Source organism: Chiloscyllium plagiosum, unplaced genomic scaffold (genome assembly GCF_037043375.1).
Source record: "Chiloscyllium plagiosum isolate Xiang-an unplaced genomic scaffold, Cpla_swu_hap1 HiC_scaffold_15, whole genome shotgun sequence".
Lineage (NCBI taxonomy): Eukaryota > Metazoa > Chordata > Chondrichthyes > Orectolobiformes > Hemiscylliidae > Chiloscyllium > Chiloscyllium plagiosum.
Genome location: NW_028270153.1, coordinates 18,601,530 through 18,621,095, shown reverse-complemented (window position 1 = coordinate 18,621,095; position 19,566 = coordinate 18,601,530). Strand labels below are relative to the sequence as shown.

The window sequence follows — 19,566 nt, the reverse complement described above, 5'->3', positions numbered from 1 at the left end:
CCCATGAAGTCTCATGGCTTCAGGTTAAACATGGGCAAAGAAACGTTCTGCTCATTACCATGTACTGTCCTCACTCAGCTGATGAATCAGTGCTCTTCAATGTTGAACAGCACTTGTAGGAAGCACCGAGAGTAGAAGGGTGCAAAATATACTCTGGGTGGGAGATTTCAATGTTGAACAACCAGGAGTAGCTCAGCAGCAGTACTCCTGATGGAGGTGGTTGGGTCTTAAAGGACTTAGCTACTCGACTGAGTCTGCGGCAGGTGGTGAGGGAACCAACAAGAGGGAAAGACATACTTGAAGCTCATCCTTGTCAATCTACCAGCTGCAGATACATCTGTCCATGACTGATCAGTCCAGTATTGATAAGAGCAACCACTGCACAGTCCCTGTGGAGATGAAGTCCCGTCTTCATATTGAAAATACCCTCCATCGCATTGTGTGGCACTATCACTGTGCGAACTGGAACAGACTTCTAACAAATCTAGCAACTCAAGACTGGGCATCCAAGGGGAACTGTGGGCAAAAACAGCAGTAGAATTGTACTCCAGCACGATCTGTGTAACGTCATGGCCTGGTATATTCCCCACTCAACCATTACCATCAAGCCAGTGGATCAACCCTGGTTCAATGAGTGCAGGAGGGCACACCAGGGGTAGCACCAGGCATACCTGAAACTGAGGTGTCAACCTGATGAAACTACCAAACAGGTCTATTTGCTTGCCAAACATCATAAACAGCAATGATAGACAGAGCTAAGCAATCCCACAACCAATAGATCAGATCCACGGTCTGCACTCCTGCTACATCCAATCATGAATGGTAGTGAACAATTAAATAACTCACGGGAGGAGGAGGCTCCATAAATATCCCTATCCTCAATGATAGAAGAGCCCAACTCCTCAGTACAAAAAACTGCAGCAATCTTCAACCAGAAGTGCCGAGTGGGCGATTTAACTCTGCTTCCTCCAGTGGTTGCTAGCATCACAGATACCAGTCTTCAGCCAATTCAATTCACTTCTCATAAAGTACATCCATAGATTCATGAAATTACACAGCACGGAAACTGATCCTTCAATCCAACTCATCCACACCGGGTCAGCCATTGTATTCTGACCTAGTCCTATTTGCTGGAGGAGAAAGTGAGGTCTGCAGCTGCTGGAGATCAGAGCTGAAGATGTGTTGCTGGAAAAGTGCAGCAGGTCAGGCAGCATCCAGGGAACAGGAGAATCGACGTTTCGGGCATAAGCCCTTCTTCAGGAATGAGGAAAGTTTGTCCAGCAGGCTAAGATAAAAGGTAGGGAGGAGGGACTTGGGGGAGGGGCGTCGGAAATGCGATAGGTGGAAAGAGGTCAAGGTGAGGGTGATAGGTCAGACTGGGGTGGGGGCGGAGAGGTCAGGAAGAAGATTGCAGGTTAGAAAGGCGGTGCTGAGTTCGATGGATTTGACTGAGACAAGGTGGGGGGAGGGGAAATGAGGAAACTGGTGAAATCCGAGTTCATCCCTTGTGGTTGGAGGGTTCCTAGGCGGAAGATGAGGCGCTCTTCCTCCAACTGTCGTGTTGTTGTGGTCTGGCGATGGAGGAGTCCAAAGACCTGCATATCCTTGGTGGAGTGGGAGGGGGAGTTGAAATGTTGAGCCACAGGGTGGTTGGGTTGGTTGGTCCGGGTGTCCCAGAGGTGTTCTCTGAAACATCTACTACAAACCGACCGACTCCCACAGCTACCTAGACTACACCTCCTCCCACCCTGCCCCCTGTAAAAACGCCATGCCATATTCCCAATTCCTTTGTCTCCGCTGCATCTGCTCCCAGGAGGACCAGTTCCAAATCCATACAACCCAGATGGCCTCCTTCTTCAAGGACCGCAACTTCCCCCCCCCCCCGACGTGGTCGACGATGCCCTCCACCGCATCGCTTCCACTTCCACTTCCCGCTCCTCCACCCTTGAGCCCCGCCCCTCCAACTGCCACCAGGACAGAACTCCACTGGTCCTCACCTACCACCCCACCAATCTCCATGTACAGCGCATCATCCGCCGTCATTTCCGCCACCTCCAAACGGACCCCACCACCAAAGATATATTTCCCTCCCCTCCCCTATCAGCATTCCGTAAAGACCACTCCCTCCGTGACTCCCTCGTCAGATCCACACCCCCCACCAACCCAACCTCCACTCCCGGCACCTTCCCCTGCAACCGCAGGAGGTGCAAGACTTGCGCCCACACCTCCCCCCTCACCTCCCTCCAAGGCCCCAAAGGAAACTTCCATATCCGCCACAGATTCACCTGCACCTCCACACACATCATCTATTGCATCCTCTGCACCCGATGTGGCCTCCTCTATATTGGGGAGACAGGCGCCTTTCAGAGGAGCGTTTCAGAGAACACCTCTGGGACACCCGGACCAACCAACCCAACCACCCTGTGGCTCAACATTTCAACTCCCCCTCCCACTCCACCAAGGATATGCAGGTCTTTGGACTCCTCCATCGCCAGACCACAACAACACGACGGTTGGAGGAAGAGCGCCTCATCTTCTGCCTAGGAACCCTCCAATCACAAGGGATGAACTCGGATTTCACCAGTTTCCTCATTTTCCCTCCCCCCACCTTGTCTCAGTCTAATCCATCGAACTCAGCACCGCCTTCCTAACCTGCAATCTTCTTCCTGACCTCTCCGCCCCCACCCTAGTCTGACCTATCACCCTCACCTTGACCTCTTTCCACCTATCGCATTTCCGACACCCCTCCCCCAAGTCCCTCCTCCCTACCTTTTATCTTAGCCTGCTGGACAAACTTTCCTCATTCCTGAAGAAGGGCTTATGCCCGAAACGTCGATTCTCCTGATCCCTGGATGCTGCCTGACCTGCTGCGCTTTTCCAGCAACACATTTTCAGCTCTAGTCCCATTTGCTAGCATTTGGCCCATATCCCTCTAAACCCTTTCTATTCATATACCCATCCAGATGCCTTTTAAATGTTGTCATTGTTCCCACCTCCACCACTCATTCCACACATGCACGAACCTCTGCATGAAAAAGTTATCCCTCTGGTCCTTTTTAAATCTTTCCCCTCTACATCTAGAAACAGTTGAAAGCACAGAAACTACAAAGGTTATGGGCCCTGACATTATTCCTTCAATAGTACTGAAGGCTTGTGCTCCTGTACTTGTCACTCCACTAGCCAAGCACTTCCAGTTGAGTTGCAACAGTGGCATTTACCTGACAATGTGTAAAATTACTTAGTATGTCCTGTACACAAAAATCAGGACAAATCCAACCCATCCAATTACTGGCTCACTCATCTACTCCCGATCATCAGTAAAGTGATGTCAAGCAGCACCTGCCCAGCAATAACCTGCTCAGTTTGATTTCTCACTGAGCTCCTGGCCTCATTACAATATTGGTTCAAACATGAACAAAAGAGCTGAATTGCAGAGGTGAGGCAAGAATGACAGCCTTTGACATCAAGGCTGCATTCAACTGAGTGTGGCATCAAGGATCTGTACCAAAACTATACTCAATGGCTATCAGGAGCAATTTCTCAGTTGTTTGGAGTCCTACCTGGCACTTAGGAAGATAGCTGTGGTTGTTGGTGGTTAATCATCTCGGCTCCAGGACATCTCTGCAGGTATTCCTCAGCATAGTATCCTCGGCCCAACCATTTTCAACTGCTGCTTCAATGATTTTCTGTCCATTATAAGGTAAGAAGTGGGGATGTTCACTGATGATTTCACAATATTCAACACCATTTGTGATTCCTCAGATACTGAAGCAGTTCATGTTCAAATGCAACATGATCTGGACAATATCCAGGCTTGTGCTCACAACCCGCAAGTAACATTTGTGCCACACAGATGCCAGGCAATGATCATCTCCAATATTAGACAATCTAACCACCGCACCTTGTCATTCAATGGTCTTACCATCACTGAATCCCCCACTATCAACATCCTTGGGGGTTACCATTGATCAGAAACTCAGCTGGGCTCATCACATAAACACAATGGTTATAAGAGCAGGTCAGAGGCTTGGAATACAGCAGCAAGTACCTACCTCCTCAGCCCACTATAGCTTGTCCACCATCTACCATGATGGAATACTACCCACTTGCCTGAATGGGTGCAGATCCAGCAACATTCATGAAGTTTGACAACATCAAGGTCAAAGCAGCCCATTTGATTGGCACGACAACCAACATTCAGTAGTTGTAGTGTATACTGTCTACAGGATGCACTGCAGAAATTCACCAAGACTCCTTTGACATCACCTTCCAAACCCACAAGCTCTTCCATCTAAAAGGACTAAGACAGCAGATACCTGGGAACATCACCACCTGCAAACCACTCACCCAATCCTGACTTGGAAATATATTGCCGTTCACTTCACTGTTGCGGTGTCAAAATCCTGGAATCCCCTCCCTAATGGCATTATGGGTCAACCCACAGCAGGTGGACTGCAGCGGTCCAAGATGGCAGCTCACCCCCACCTTCTCAAGGGCAATTAGGGATGGGCAATAAATTCTAGCCAGCCAGTAACACCCACATCCCATGAGTGAATAAAACAAAAAATGAAAATACTGTGTGTAATGGGAGATTTTACGGACAAGCTCAAGGAAAGCTGCCCTTAAACATCCAGTGATCTTTGTGACAAGAATGCCACCTTTCCCAAGTCATCAATTTAAATCTAGAGGCAAATCAAGAAAATCTGTACATGTATAGCAGCAGTGACATCATCAAGTAGAGTAAACAAGTATTGAAGTATTTTCAGATGCAACAACTGGAATGTAAATATGTCTCATGTTTCAATTTTAAATAAAATTTAATACAGATTGAAGTAGATCATTGGAAAATGAACATTGGAATATGGTAAAAGCTAGAATGAGGGGTCAAAGCTTTCAGATAAGGTGATGATTTGTAATAGAGATGACGAGAAATAACTTCTCTAACCTGGTTATGAATCTGTAGAATTCATTCCCCCAGAGAATGGAGAATGCTCATACATCGAGTAACTGCAAGGAGGAGATGGACATATTTTAAATTAGTAATGGGTTGAAAGGTTGCGGAGAGTGGGCAGAAAGTGGATTTGAGATTGAGATGAGATCAGCTGTGATCGTGTCAAGTAGCAGAGCAGATTGAGGGGCGGATTTACCTACACCTGCTTCTATTCTTTTGTGGATGCTGAAATATTACTGAAATGTCACCAATTTTCTTTTAAAAATCATTTTTAAATTTATATTGATTTTTTTCATCATAATGTCAAAAATGGAAACTCCACTGATATACAATTAGTTTTTCAGGGCCTGTGAGGCTGTTCATAAGTAATTCTAAGTTCAGTACACCAGCAAATTCCCAGCTACCCTTCAATAAAGAATACATCATCTTTTCAAACTGGGCTTTTAAAGTGAGTGTATAAGTGTAAAAGTGCAAATTATTGTCAATTCAAGTTTTCCAACTTGATTATTTTCTAGCAGACTTGACAGTGCACCCTCCAGGAAAGTGTAAAATCACTGACAACAATTTCTAGATTTATACATATATCTGCACATATGGAGAATCTAGACATCGCTATCAGTTTCAAAGAGGATTAATAATGACTACTGACTGCAAAAAAAGTCATTACTAGCATCGTGTTCATGTCAACAAATTAACAGAATAGTTAAACAAAATAGTGCCACAGGGGACTAGTTAAGTGCAGGTAGATTAGTTTGCTGTGTAAACATCATTGTTTTACTTGTACCAAAATTGAATCCGTGCCTTAAATTGTGGGTATGTATTGCGTAATAGAATAATATTGTTTTTCAGTGTGGGAAAGAGATTTTGCATAAGTTTATTTTTAATGTGTCATTTTAATGAGTGCAGAGCACTTTCAAAATAAGGCAGCCACCCATCAAGGACCGAAAGACAAGGAATGTATTTATTCAAAGGATTTAGAACCTTTGGCACTCTCTGCCACTGAGTACATTAAAGTTACAGCTCAGTGGACTTTTGGGACATTAAGGGTGATGGTTCTTTCCTGAAGTAGGGAGAATAATGATGAGCATGACAGAATCAAAGAGGCAGAGAGTCATAGTGGCCTATGGCATAGGAAAAGACCCTGTGACAAACAGCATCTGTGTTTGTCAAAAACAACCATCTAACTATTTTAGTCCCATTTCCCAACATGTGGCCCAGATCCCCATATGCCCAGGCATTGGACGTGCACATCTAAATACTTCTTCAATGTTATGAGGATATATGTCTCTACGACCCTTATAAGCAGCGAGTCCCAGATTCTTACCACCCTCACATCTCCTCTGAATTAGATTGTAATTTTGCTCACTGAGCTGGTAGGGTTGTTCTCAGACATTTTGTCACCATGCTGGGTAACATCACCAGTGAGCCTCTGTTGTAGTGCTGGTGTTCTGCCCCACTTTCTATTTATGTGTCTTGGTCTGTTATGGTGGGTGATAACATTCTGGTTATTTTCTCAGAGGTTGGTAAAAGCGTTGAACCAGTCCTTCACCAGAGGCTCACTGATGATGTTACCCAGCATGGTGACGAAACGTCTGAGAACAAACCTATCAGCTCAGCAAGCATACAACCCGAACCTCAACCTGAGCTACAAATCTTCTCAAAAATCGCAATCTCTTTTGAACCCTCTGCCCCTTACCTTAAGTCTATCCTCCCTGGTCATCATGGGGAAACATTTCTTCCTGTCTAACCTATCCATGCCCTCTCAGTCTCCTCAACTCCATTGAAAATAACTCCAGTCTGTCCAACTTCTCTTCATAATGGAAACTCTCCAGCCCAGGCAACATCCTGGTAAATCTTCTCTGCACCTTCTCCATATAATCACATTCCTCCTGTAATATGGATTCTAGAACTGCACTCAGTACTCTAGCTGTGGCCCGACTAACATTCTATACAGTTCCAGCATAATCTCTGTGCTCTTAACCCCTCCCTTGACTATTAAAAGCAAGTTTACTGTGTGCCTTCTAAGCCATTTTATTCACCTGTCCCAATATCTTAATGAATCCTTGTACATGCACACCAAGGGTCCTTCTGATCCTTAGTGCTTCCCATGTCCTACCATTTACCATGTATTCTCAGAAGTGATGTCTCAGTAATGATAACACAAAAATTGTTCCTTGTCATCAAGAAAACCTGTTCACAGTGATGTCCTCCCTCCTAAGATGATGAAATCAAAATCTCAGGACATCAGGTTCAAGAAGCTGAAATATATGCTTTTCCACTGCCATTCACTACCTGACTTGCTGTATTAGCTTCCCCTTCCCAAATAAAGACAGCAGAAACCAAATGGGTACCTCTCAATCTGGGTCGTCAGCCCCTCACCTGGGTGAATACACAGCCAGCTTCCAAACTGAGAACTGGCAAGTGCAACATACCAGTGTCGGAATATTCACTTGCATGTTCACGCTGAGGGCTTAGGCAACAGCTTCTGTCTGAGAGGTAACACTTCCATGGGTATGGGTATCAAACAGCTTGGAGCTGAGACAAAGCTTTGGCATGGAAGGAAAGACCGGCAGCTTGAGTCTATAGCAAATAGTAAAGAGCAAACGTGAACGGAGGGGCTGTGAGTGTGGAAGAGTGAGGCACATGCCTGTGTATAGCATGGTGTTGTGTTAACATTACAGAGGGGCATGTACCAACAGCTTATCTGACAGATACATTACCTGCAATGGAAGAACATGGAGTTGTGTCAATGGCAAAGGGGAAATATGCTGAGTAGGGTGAAAGTAGACTTCAGCTTAGGACTACTGTCATATTTAGCCTTTTCCAGCCTGGGGAGTGAGATGGCTGGTCTAACACACGTCCAAAGATCTGTGCCGTTGTACTCCAGGAGTTGGGCCACCGTCAGCCCTGTCCTTATGAACAGTTAGTCAGTGTGCTACTGCAAAATCAGTCCAGTGTTTGGAGCACAGTCTTTTAGCACTATTCTGCAAAGTCCAGGGAGCTATCCAGGGAGCTACCAAGACTCCTGGACCACTGACAGGTGCCAACCTCTTTTCAAGGGCTGTAACCCAGACAAGGATGGTAGCTGGTTGACAAGGGGCACTCCTGGCTGATGACATCGAAAGGAATCCTCAGCCTGGATTGCAGGTTCATAGTTCCTTAAAAGTAGAGTTGCAGGTGAATAGTGTAGAGTTGAGAGGTCATATTATGGCTGTACAAGACATTAGTTAGGCCACTTTTGGAATATTGCATGCAAATCTGGTCACCTTCCTATCGGAAGAATGTTGTGAAACTTGAAATGGTTCAGAATAGATTGACAAGGATGTTGCCAGGGTTGGAGGATTTGAGCTATAGGGAGAGGCTGAACAGGCTGGGGCTGTTTTCCCTGGAGCGTCGGAGGCTGAGGGGTGACCTTATAGAGGTTTACAAAATTATGAAGGGCATGAATAAGATAAATAGAGAAAGTCGCTTCCCTGGGGTGGGGGAGTCCTGAACTAGATGGCATAGGTTTAGGGTGAGATAGGAAAGATATAAAAGAGACCTGAGGGGCAACTTTTTATGCAGAGAGTGGTACGTGTTTTGAATAGCTGCCAGAGGAAGTAGTGGAGGCTGGTACAATTGCAACATTTAAAAAGCATCTGGATGGGTATATGAATAGGAAGGGTTTAAAGGGATATGAGCTGGGTGCTGGCAAGTGGGACTAGATTGGATTGGGATATTTAGTCGGCATGGACAGGTTGGACCGAAGGGTATGTTTCTGTGCTGTACATCTCTATGAATCTATAACTATGACTGCCACCAAGGATAGATGTGACACTGTCCACTCTTTAATCAGAGTCTTTGTAAAACAGACCATTGGCCTTGTAATGTTCCCGTGCTTGGACTGGTCAGCCTATTGACTGCAAAAATGTGCAGGAGTGAGAGAGTCCTGCCCACATGTCAGCTCACCCTCCTCGGAATGAGCTGCTGGAGGCAATCACGTCTCAGTCTATGAGGAGCGGAGGGGTAGGCACCTCTATGGTGTCCTGGGGAGAGGCTGCCTGGGGGTCTGTTTGTCGCTCCTGCCTCTGGTAGCCCGCCAACATCATTTTGTCTCCTTTAACAGACAGAAGAATTGTGGTAGGGTGCAGGCATCTCATTCTTCTGCTGCCTTGCCATCGATCCTGAGCAGCCTTGACCAGAGAGAGGAGGTGCAGGTCCATGCACATATCTGGCTGCAAACTGAGCTGGACCTGGGACAATGCAAATACATCTCAAAAATCTTCATGGGCGATTTTGCACCGCAGCACCCGCAGGAAACCCATGCAGAAACGGGGAGAATGTGCAAACTCCACACAGGTAGTCACCTGAAGATGGATTCAAACACGGGTCCCTGGTGCTGTGAGGCGGCAGTGCGAAACACTGAGCCATCATGCCACCCTTGTCTGCCTTAGCATCGCAAGTGCCACATCTAAATGTTCTCCCTCTATCCACACATACATTGATTCCAGTTGTGGGGGATCTTCCACTTTAGAAGTTGAAGTATAGCATCTAACATCTTGGATGGCTTTATAGCTACCAATGCCAGGGTGGGGCCGGGGTGCATTCTCTCCCCTAATCAAATTCGTCTCATCTTATATTATATGGAAATGAGATATTGCACAAGTTATCAGCAATTTAAGAGGAGAGCGAGCTGGATTTCTTACCACTTTTGGGATCAAAGATTCTGTTGCCATATTTAAAAGGCCAGTTGAGTACCTTTTCAGATGGTGCAAACCAGGACCTCTCCATTAGCATGTGATGTTTGTCTTCTACAATAGAGGAAATAACTAGAAAACATGCATATTTGACTCCCCACTTTACCAACATGCTCTGCAAATGTTGCCGGGTAGGGTCACAGATCATATAATTCTCATTGAATCCACTCAAAAGACTCTGGCACTATTCCATCCAGCCTGGGTGCATGTCGTAACACAGAACAATGGGAAAGACATGAGTTTGTGCAAATTTTGTTTCCAATTGCAATATTGTGACAGAATATGTGTATATTTGCACTTTAATAATAGTGCTTTTTGAACCAACCATCCGCTTGACAGACAATGTACAAACTATATGGTCAAAATAAGAATAATGGCAATTTTGTGGATAGTTCCAAAGATCGCCTGCAGACACAAAGAAACTCCCAAGAAAAGTTGCTAAATATTGACATAATCTGAGAAACTCTGACCAATTACTGATACACACCCAGAGATCTCCTACAGAAACTGATACAAATACTACACTCCATGGGAATCCCTTCCAAATATTGACTCATTTTTGGGAAAACCCTCCAAATATTGACATAATATGGCAATATGGGGCTGTGGCACAATATAGGTTTATTTGCACTATATTTTAATGTTAGCGCTTTCTGTCTTCAAATAGATGTAAAACCTATCTGGTCAAAATAAGAATGAGGGAGATTCTGAATACAGTTCAAAAGATCTCCTTTGGATACAAACACACACCCGAGAAAAGTTTCCAAATATTGACATAATCTGAGGAACTCTGACCAATTACTGACACACACCCAGAGATGTCCTGCAGAAACTGATACGAACATTGCACTCCATGGGAACCTCTTCCAAATATTGACTCATTTTTGGGAAAACCCTCCAAATATTGAAACATCACTCAAAGCTTGATTCTACTGTCTGAAAACATATTAGCCCCCTAAATGAAAGTTACCATCATTGCAGAATTTTGGTTATATTATACCTTAATAAAAATGCAACACTGGGATATAAATTCAGAACTTTGAACAATCAAAGTCCCTGAGTGTCCTCAAAAACCAGATCAAAGGAGCCAATTTCAAACGCATACAAAAAGCGCAAGCAAATTACCTACAGAAACAGATGTTCTGCCATTCTCACATCTGATCACTTCATCTGCACTATCTCCCCAAGCACTCCACCACTCACCACCATTGCATAAACACTGCCCCCTCCACGCTTCATGTCAGTTCTGATGAAGAGTTATCTAGATTCGAAATGGTGGCATGCTCCCTCTTCATGGATGATGCCTGACCCATTGTGATTTCCAGCATTACATAAGCAAGTAATGTTAAATACGTCATAAGTGAAGTATTCCTCTCCTATCTGTTTTACGAATAATCACAGAATTATTACAATGCAGAAGGAGATCATTTGGCCCATCATATTTGTACCAGATCTATTATTTAGTCTGGCTTTTGCCTAATGTCGAACTCCCGCCTTTTCCGCATATTCCTGCATGCCATTTCAATCCAAAAAAAGCATTCAATGCCCTCACAATTGTCCAATTGAACATATCTTCACTACATTTCCTGGCAGTGCATTCCAGATTCTAACAACTCACTGTGTGAAAAAGATTTTCCTCACTTCACCATTGCTTTGTTTGCACATTACTTTAAATCTATGCCTTCTCGTTTCTGCTTCTTTCACAAGAGAAAACAGCTTCACCCTATCTGCTCTGTGCAGCCCACTCATGATGTTGAATCATGTTAGAATATATTGAGCATTTCTCACACCTTGTCAAGCACCTCTCTCAAAAGGCCACCATTTAGGAGGCATACCCACACTGGATTAACTGCATCACCTCTCAGCTTTCTCAAGCGAGTGCTCCACGAAAAAGTAGTTCACAGTCCTAACAGAGAGAGCAGTTGCCATCATCATTCTCCAGTACTTCAGGGAGACCAAGTCTGTGCATCAACAGCAAATAAAAAGCATTGGAGACAATACATTTGCTGCAACCCCTCGATTCAATAGACGGTCTGTCATCAAAATTATTGTCCTTCTTGAAGTCATGTCTACAAGCATTCAAACAAAATTCCAGCAAAATCAGTTTTGATAAACTGGTCATCCTGTCTGCAAGGCTGAAAAACACTTCCCTGGTCCTGTTTTCTCAATGCTCAATGGGTCAACGCTCTGGGAGAAGACAAAGGAAATGTACTCCCAAACCCCTTGAGACTTTCACTTTTGATCAGGCCCAATAAATAAAAGGAATCCGAATTATGTTGCTCCCTGCTAAGTTCCTGACATTTTTGGGCTGGCTGTTTATGCAGGTCTGGAGCTCTCGGATTGTGGAGAACCCAGAACAAGGGCAAGTCATGATGGGTGGGGACTCACAGGTTTTGGGGCAGGGATAGAGAAAGATGGGGCTGTTGGAAGCAAGGGAGCAGGGGTGAATTCACAATCCACTATCAATGGAGGTCTTTAAATGTGCAGTTAAGGATATCCCCAGTGGGCACACCCTTGCATTTGAATAGGAGGCACATTCTCAACCACCCAGTGCTGACAAGGTGTCCATAAGGAGCAGCACATAAAGGACTGTTAACTAAGGTAGAAGCCCAAGGAATTGAGGATGAATTACTGACATGACTGGGAAATTGGTTCAGTGACAGGTGGCAGAAAGTAGGATAATGGTTAGGTGATCAAATTGATAGGTTACGACCAGTGCTGTCCTACAGGATCAGTGTTAGAGCCTCAATTATTCACTTTATTTATTAAAAAAACCTGGATAATGGTATAGAAATGTGCTAATGACACAGAGTTAGGTGGTATTGTAGACAGTGTAGTTGATAGCATAAAATCAGGTGAATGGCCAAAACTGTGGCAGATGGCATTCAATGTAAGCAAGTGTGAGATTATCCATTTTGGACTGAAAAAGGAATCCATCAGGGTCCTTTCTAGGTGGTATGAAGTTAAATACAATAGATGTCCACAGAGACGTGAGGGTTCAGTTGCATCTTTAAAATGCCATAAACAGCTAGAGAAAACAATCAGGAAGGCTAATGGAATGCTGGTCTTTATATCTAGAGAGCTGATGCAAAAGGATGTCAAAGTTATATTGTATCTATATTAAACCTTGGTTAGACCCCACTTGGAGTACTGTGAGCAGATCTGGGCTCCTCATCTTTGGAAGGATGTATTTGCCTTGGAGAGAGTACAACATAGGTTTACAAGATGATACCCGAACTTCAGGGGTTAAGTTATGAAGAGAGATTATACAATTTAGGTCGGTTTCATCTAAAATTTAGAAGTTTGATAGGTGATCTGATCAAATTCGTCAAGTATCAAGAGAAACAGACAGAGTCGGTAAAGACAAACTATTTCCATGAGTTAGAGGTTCTTGAACTAGGGGCAAAGTTGAAACATTAGGGCCAGATAATTCAGGAGAAATACGAGGGAGCACTTTGATACACAAAAGATGTTAGAGGGTCGGATTCTCTTCCACAAAGGATGTTGATGCTAGTTCAGTTGTTAATTGTAATTCTGGGGTTGAAAAATTTTTGTTAAGCAAAAATATTAAGGAATCTGGCTCAATGGCAGGTATATGGAGTTAGGCCTCAGATCAGCCATGATCTCACTGAAGAGCAGAACAGGCTTGAGGGGCTGAATGGCCTACCACTTCTCCTATGTTCCTATGTTTCTATTGTGGTAGAAATGCACCTTGATGACTGCAAAGTGACAGGCACATCTAGGTTAATCCCAGCAGCAGTGAGCTAGGGCCCTTAAGTGATCCTTAATTGATCACTCAAGGCACATGAGAGGTCACAGGTGGGAAAGTCAACCATGGACCTGTTATGGGGAAACTCACCAGTCTTGGAATCAGAATTGAGATTCACTGACAAAGTTTATTGTAGAAAGAAACTGGAGCTCTGGGGCGAGACAGAGAGAGAGATGTCCGGCAGCACGGCTGTCAGCTGCGATCCTTCTCACACCTTCTGAGCATGTCACGATATTTTATACATTTCATGGTATAATGGTCCAAATATCGAGTCTTTGTTTGTGCAGCATGGCTTGTTTCCAGAAAACATTACAGAGTCGTTGTCAGTTTCAGAGGAATGTTGCAGAGTCATTGTCAGTTTCAGCAGCCAGGCAAAAGTCCATTGCTGCAGTAATTGGTCATGATCGTTCTTCCTGAGAAGGAAGATCATTTTCCATTACTGCAAATCTAAAGCATTAACACTTGTATACAAGCAGTCTCAGATAGTTAACGTTTTTGGGGTGGCACGGTGGCTCACCTCACAACTGCCACCTCACAACACCAGGGTCCCAGGTTCAATTCCTGCCTCGGGCGACCGTCTGTGTGGTGTTTGCATATTCTCCTCGTGTCTGCGTTGGTTTCCTCTGGGGGCTCTAGTTTCCTCCCCACAGTCCAAAGATGTGCAGATTAGGTGAATTGGCTATGCTAAATTGCCCGTAGTGTTAGGTGCATTAGTCAAGGGTAAGTATAGGGTAGGCGAATGGGTCTGGGTGGGTTATTCTTCAGAGGGTCAGTATGAACTTGTTGGGCTGAAGGACCTGTATCCATACTGTAGGGAATCTAATCTAATCTATTGAAGGTGGTGGCTAGACTCAGACACTTTGGGGGGCAGTAGATGTTACTGATGTGTATTCTCTCCCCCACCTGCCTTAAACTAATTACCTATGTCTGTGTCTATTGTGCTGATATCCTGTTGGCCTCAGGCAGTATCTGTGTATGCTTTGCTGCACTTTTCCATGTAATGGCGCAGAGACCATCTTGTGTCTGTGTGCCCCGTGTTAGCGTGCCCCGTGTCACCTCCCACTACAGACCATCCTGTGCAGAGCTTAATCCTAGCAGAAGTTTAGGCACAACCAGAGCAACCAAACACCTTTCCAGCTTCCATGCCCATCACCTTTTGGAGAGGAATTTATCCACTTTTTATGTTTCTGCAGACGCTATCAGGCCCACTGAGTATTTTCAGAACTTTTGCTTTTCATTTCCAGCTTCCAGCCTTCACTCCTGATGCTTGTTCCTGTGTACAGTCTGCAGACAAGGGCCTAATACTTAAAGCAACCTCCTTGTCGATAAAAATAGATGGGTTTCATGAGTCCATTAGATGCGCACTGTCACTAGCTGTGGCATATAATTTTTTAAAATATTAAAAATTATTATTTTATCAATATGTCAGAACATGAATTTGCCATTGGTTAATAATGCACTTGTTAACTTGTGGCCCATTAACGATATTCCATTGCAAGCAACTATGAGAATTCTTAGAGACATGGCATTCTAACCAGAACTCCACCAATATACCCATCTACCTTCCCTTGAAAAAAAGAATCGGAAATGACATCACCCAACTTAAGAAACCAAGACCTGTAAATAGAGAGGCTGGACATACCACCAGCACTTCACCAAAGACTCTCACTGATGATATTACCTAGTTATGGTGACAAAACGGCTGAAAACAAACTGTCCAGCTCAGCAAGCTAACTTACATACTTATGGTGACAAAACGTTTTGCCATGCTAACATAACATCACCCTGCATCGTGCACAGTCTAGTGCAACAAAAGCAAAATGACATTATCCAGTATATGACTAAAACTAGTATCAGGAGAAAATGAGGACTGCAGATGCTGGAGATCAGAGCTGAAAATGTGTTGCTGGAAAAGCGCAGCAGGTCAGGCAGCATCCAAGGAGCAGGAGAATCAACGTTTCGGGCATGAGCCCTTCTTCAGGAGAAGATGTGATCTAAGAATCGAAATACAGGCAGATTTGCTTTGTTCACTACTTTCAGCATAAATTGAAATAGATTTATGATCATGTTTATAAGTAATGAACAGCTTTTGCTTTAGTATTTTTTAGTATCCTTTAGTATTTTTAACCAAATTCAGGGTTCCTGAAGAAGGGCTCATGCCCGAAATGTCGATTCTCCTGCTCCTTGGATGCTGCCTGACCTGCTTGCGCTTTTCCAGCAACACATTTTCAGCTAAAACTAGTATCACACAGTTGAAAAGCCTTATTAAATTGCATGGATACTCACTCTAGGAACAGAAGTAGGTCACTCAGTCCACCAAGTCAGCTCCGACATTCAATGAAATCATGGCTCATCTGATAATGGTCAACTCTACTTTCCTGCCTTTTCCCCATGTCCTCTGATTCCCTGAGACACTGTCTCAGCTTTGAAGATACTTAATGGCAATATTTTCGAAACAGAATTCAGATTTTCAAGCTGCCATATTGGGATTTGAATTTGCACTCTCTGGAGTTTACTGCAGGCTCCTGTATTACTCATCCAGTAATGTAATCATTACATTGGGTCATTGCCAAGAAACAACAACCCTGAATTTGGTTAAAAATACTAAAGAATACTAAAAAATACTAAAGCAAAAGCTGTTCATTACTTATAAACATGATCATAAATCTATTTCAATTTATGCTGAAAGTAGTGAACAAAGCAAATCTGCCTGTATTTCGTTTCTTAGATCACATCACTTAATGAGTAAACAATTGAAGTGACAGCAACATCCGATTTATTAAACCCCCTGAAATGTATGAAGGAAAATCTCCATGGAATAAATTATTATAACTTCATTTTATGTTCAGCATCTTCAACATGTCAGTGGCATCAAAGGATTGATTAGATATCAACACTCAAAAATACTTTGTGTCAACTCTTTTTTTGAAATAAAAATTGCAGAAGAACTTGAATTGAATATTATCTACGTTGGAGTGAGGTGCTTTTGCACATTATCCAACTGTTCTTTCATAATTATAAACCCAGGCCTGTATCTAGTTTTGAGAACAATGCTAGATTTTTTTTTCTTAAGAAATGCAACCTTTCACCAGTGTAACTTTTGATTTATTTGTGGAAGGATGATCTAAATGGTTCTGTTCATCTGTTCTGATCTTTGTGATTTTGTGTTTTGAATGTAATAGGATCCAAGGGAGGGACAAGAATGTGCAAAGATCTCCTTAAGGATTTTCTGTAGCTGTTTTGCATTCATACTATAAGATGTGTGCAGCTTTCCAGATGTAAAGAACTCTTATTTAATAAAAAGCCTTGTTTCTCAAGTGATGTGAACTTTGATAATGGACAATAATAAGAAAGAAATTTGGCATTTGGGGATAAGAGAGCTAAAAGATGTTCTCAAAATAAGATAAGAGTCTAAATCAGTCACGACCAATTTAAACGAGCAATTCTGATCAAAAAATAATTTGACATTATTATTTTTATTTCACATATGGTCGAATAACTATCGTGACATTTGAGTTTCCAGTCTGTTAGTTGGCTTACCTCTGTTCAGTGAGGTTTATGCATTGGACCGTTCAACAAAACATTGCATGTGAGTTAAGAAGTTTGTCATGTGTGACAGAAGAATGAAAATAGCATTGAGATCAATCCAATTGATAGAAACATTGATAAAAGTGGAAAAAAAAGCGATGAATATAAAAGATGAAACTGTATTTATACAGTGTCTGTCTGACCCCAGAACACCTCAAATCATATCTCAACCAATTAACTGTCATTAAGGTCCAATCACTGCTGCAACAGCAAAGGCAACATGCACATAGCAAGGTCTTGCAGATAATAATGAAATAAATGGCCAGGTAATCTTTTTGATGTTATTCTTTTGAGCTGACCATGGCTTGTTCTTCTTCAACTTGTGTTATGGGATCTTCTGTGACTTCGTGAAAGGAATGGCAGGGTCTTGATTTTAATCAGAAATATAGTAACTCCAACAATGCAGCACTCCCTCAGTGCTGCATCAGAGATTAGGTGTTCACATAAATGCATTGGTACTTGAGTAACACAGTCTTGTGAGTCTGAAGGAAGAGAACTACCACTGAGCCAGGGCTAACTAAAAAATGATGATAGATAGTTTGCCATTACATAAATAACAACCTCGTTATAACCATGACTACAAAGCAGTGTTGAAAATACTTCATGTGAAATCTGTAACATATCCAAAGGAATGTTGATAAATAAAACATTAAGGGCATAGATAAGGTGTATGACAAGGGTGATGGAATTCAAAACTAGTGGGCATATTTTTAAAGTGAGGGGAGAAAGATTTAAAAAGGACATGAGGGTCGGCGTTTTTACACAGATGGTGGTTCATGTGCGGAATGAACTGCCAGGAAAAGTGATGGATGCAGGTACAGTTACGACATTTGAAAGACATTTGGGTGAGTTCATGAACAGGAAAGGTTTAGGGGGATATAGGCAAAGTGTAGGCAGATGGGACTGGATTAGTTTAGGAATATAGTCAGCCTGGACCAGTTGGACCAAAGGGTGTGCTTTCAGGCTGTATGACTGTATAATGAAGAGTGTCATGATGACAGATCAGAACCTCACATTACATACAGACATCTTGAGCTTTTGGACAAACCATATTTTTTATGGAACAAAGCCTGTAAGTCAAGCCTGTCTTAAATGTAACTTCTCAAAATGGAAAGCACTGATAGCCAAAAGGTTCCCTGTGTAGTATCCAGAAATGTCTTATCTAATGGTTTGCTAAGAAAGTTTCAAGGACAGAAGTTCTTCAAAATGTAGAGATTCAAGACAATCAAATTGCCTCCTATCAGAATGAAAACAAAAATTCTCTGGATTATATTCCAGGATGAGGACATGACCCTTCAGGAATATCTTAAAAAAACAACTCCAGTGCTTGGCCAGTGTGTATTAATGGGCTGGTGTGCCAGACTCATGTACTGTGAAGGTGACAGCTTGAGGACAGCCAATATACACTCCTGCACTGTAAGTAAAACAAATAGAGATTCTGTTAGTCTGAGTGTTGGGAGCCAGCTAGCAAGCCAATCACTGTCGAAAAAGAAACAGGGCAAAAGAACTTCAGCTGTCTTACAAGGCAAAGAATCTCAAAATGGACTGTTGAACTATCAATGTCAACACTACTGATACCAGCCTACAGTATTCCACATCGACTATTCACAAATGATCCAGAGACTGATCCAATCATCTTTTTAACCATTGTATTTGTCGTACTCACTTTTCTTTTTTGAACTGTGTGTATACGTGCTGCACTATTAATTCTACTCCTGTGATAGCTAATAAACACATTATTTCATTAACTTAAGAAACTCTGGTTAAAATGGCTTTTCTTTTGAAACATAAATTCACTTGTTCTGGGAGAAAGGGGATCCTGTCTAATTAACCTTTTTCTAACCAATGGATAGGGGGAAGGTAAATATATAGAAGCAGAGCTAGTTCATCCCTTGACACTCTGCAGTATTCTATCTAGAACCATAACAGATTGGGCAACTCCATCTGGGGATGGGTTATAATGACAACTGACATAAGACAATGATTTATCCTTTTCAATAAGCTATCTGACACAGAGTGGCCTAGACGGTACTAGGTAAATGTAATTGAATAATTTATGGTCAGTGCAACAGTAAAGGGAAAATTAATGCTTCCAACTGCAAAAGTGTCTGACGAACCAGACAAATAAATAATTATTTTAAATTTCAATTGTGCAATGTAAGTGTTGTTGGCTGGTCAGCATGTATTGCCCATTCACAGTTGCCCTTGAGAAAGTGGTGTTGGGCTGCTTTTTTGAACCACTACAGTCTGTATGCAGTATGTAAAACCCACAACACCCTTGGGGAGGGAATTCTAGGATTTTGACACAGCAACAACGAGTTAACGGCAATACATTTCCAAGTCAGGATGGAATGTGTGTTAAAGGGAAACTTGCAGGTTAGTGGCGTTCCCATGCATCTTCTGTCCTTGTCCTTCTAGATGGAAGTGATCGTCAGTTTGGGAGGTGTTGTCTAAGGATCTTGGGTGAAATTCTGCAGTGCATCTTGTAGATGTTTTCACACTGCTTCTAATGAACATCAGTT

At 42.9% G+C, this 19,566-nt stretch overlaps 1 long non-coding RNA gene across 1 annotated transcript in view; it reads left to right on the top strand.

The window, feature by feature from the left end:
- LOC148147619 (uncharacterized) overlaps window positions 1–19,566 on the top strand; it is a 45,411-nt gene that overhangs the window by 8,382 nt on the left and 17,463 nt on the right. The gene's annotated exons all lie outside the window — the stretch shown is intronic.